The sequence below is a fragment of the Tamandua tetradactyla genome, chromosome 19 (genome assembly GCF_023851605.1).
Source record: "Tamandua tetradactyla isolate mTamTet1 chromosome 19, mTamTet1.pri, whole genome shotgun sequence".
NCBI classification, from domain to species: Eukaryota; Metazoa; Chordata; class Mammalia; order Pilosa; family Myrmecophagidae; genus Tamandua; species Tamandua tetradactyla.
Window position 1 is genome coordinate 23,544,418 of NC_135345.1, and position 2,719 is coordinate 23,547,136.

Consider the following 2,719-nt stretch of genomic DNA (forward strand, 5'->3'; position numbering starts at 1 on the left):
ACTATGTTAAAAAATATCTTTGCCTTAAAAGTGTTCCATTTACCTTTCCCCATTACATATGTTTACAAAAACGTAGAGCTGGAAAATAAATGTTGTATACACTATCTCTCCATTTCCTTCCCTCCCACCCTCCCTCCTGAACATATTCCAAAAATTTTTGTCTTACATTACTCTGAAAAAACAGCTTCTGCAAAAGCCATCAATGACCACCATATTTATAAGAGCATTTTTAGTGCTCGTATTACTTGCCCTCTCATCATCTTCTCGTTCACTCGCTCTCTTTTAACTGGCTACCAAACACTAGGCATTGCGGACTCTCCTCTTATCTCTGTTTCTTTTTTTTGTTTGTTTTGCATCTTCACCCTCTATCCGGCCTTTAAATATTAAAATTATCTTGAAGCCCCTTTCTCTCATCACCCTATATATTCTATCTCAGTGTTTTTGCTAGCACTTACAACTTCAATTGCTTTTTGTTTATCCATGTCGCTCACATGTGTAGTTCCAGATAAAACCTCTCCTCTGAGCTCACAGGTTATCATCACTGATAACTTGTGGATCTCAAAGATACTCAATCACACATGACTGAGTGATTCTCCCATATTCACTCTTCCCCCAACCTTCCAACACTCGGTCTTCCTCCACGATCTCAATCTCAATAGCTGTCACTTCCGTCCTATTTTTGTGGAAGCCAGAATCTTAAAATTCTCCTTTACACATGTCTGGTGCTTATATCTCTAGATCCAGCACAACCATAAATCCTGTTAATTTTTTCTTCTAAGTATTTCTATCGTCCCTCCACTTCACATCATTTCCGTAACAATGATCCTTGACTCATACTGATACCTCATACCAGGAAGAGCGTATAAGCTTCTTAATAACATGCACCTCTCTCTCACGGATCCCATACTAAAAGCGCATACTCCATAATGCCCTTATGGAAAACATTTCAATAGATCTTCATACATTTATTATGTAATTCAGAAGTTTAACAGACTCAGTAAAGTTTTCTGCGTTATCCTGGGCATTCTATTTATCTTTAAGATTTCATCTCAAATGTAAGATTCTCAGAAAATAATTCTGTAATGTTTTACCGAAGTTTAAAGATCAGCTTGTTGCTTTTTCTCATCATTTCTTGGAAAGTCTCAGTCTTCATTATGTTACAGTTTATCATTTCTATTTGTGTGATTATATGTTAACATCTTTTTCTCCCATAGATTGCAGACTTCCTGAAGCAAAGAACATTTTATCTTAATGCTTATTTGAGTAACTGGAATATAGAAGAAGTTAAATAACTGAATGAATGAGTGGCTGGCATATAGAAGAGATTAAATAATTGAATGAATGAATAAAGTATAACACTAAAGTTGGTAATGGATGGTAGTGATAACAGCACAGCATGAATGTAATTCACACACTGAGTTATATAGTTTAAGCTGGACCAAAGGGGAAATTTTAGGTTGTATACATATTACTAGAATAAAAATTTTAAAAGAAAACATAGGACTGTACAACACAATAGTGAACCCTAATTTAATCTGTGGACCATGTTTAATAGTATAATTATAATAGCATTTTTCATCAGTTGTAACAAAGGAACCATAGTAATGCAAGCTGTTATTAATAGAGAAATCTTGGAGGGGGTGAATATATGGGAACTTTGTATTTTCTGCTTGATTGTTATCTTGATCTGCTAAGTAGGATCCATGTAATGTCAGGAATTTATGTAGTCTGACTTGCCGTGGGCTAACTGGCCATGACAAACAGACTTTACATGGAAATCTTGCATTTGTGCACATTAAGTTTTTTATTCTAAGAAAAGTTCTAAATAAACCCATTTGGGACCTTTTTTGATTTAAGCTTCCCTGTCTTTGTGTCTGGTATTATTTTGGAATATAGTAATATTGTCTACAAGAAACTTTCAAGTCAAAAAGAGAAGGATCACCATACCAATAGAAAGATGCCAAATGTATATAAATTGATATTTTTTTTAAAAAAAGAGGATATAAACATGTCTAATACTTAAATACAGGCACACATACTTTTTTTTTTTTTGAAGGTCTGTTCCTCATTTTATAAATGAGTAACAATAGCTTTAGCAATGGCCAAATAGTATTAAAAATTAGTATAGTATGTCCAAAATGATGGAGAAAATGTTTATACATAATACTTTCAAACATCTTTTTTGAGGAAAACATTTGAATAAACATTTAAAGTTAGCTCTGTGGCTAGCAGCTACTGACATCTAAAATCTTAACAGATTTCAAAATGTGCATCAACACTAACAGTATGATATTGTTTTTTTAAAGAAATCAACATAAAGGTGTTTAGGTTCACTTATGACATAAATTTTCAATAAAAATAATTGCTATGAATCCTTCATTATGGCAGGTGAGAGCTCTGCCACTGAGCCACCATTGCCCGCCCAAGGCACACATACTTTTAAACTCAACAATAAAAGAAAAATGACCTTTAAAAATGAAATAACATCTTTACCTGTAAAATTGGACTTTAAAAAATATAATAATAATAATATTATTTATATAACCCCCCAAAATTAAAACAACCTAAATATCCAAAAAAGAGAGAAATGCTCAAATGAATTATGGCCCCTCATACAATGAAATATTGTGCCATCTTCTGCTCTGAGGGAACACGAGATTAAGTAGTCACAGGATTCTACCCTCTGGGCATATCAATAGTGGCATTATGAATTGGAGAT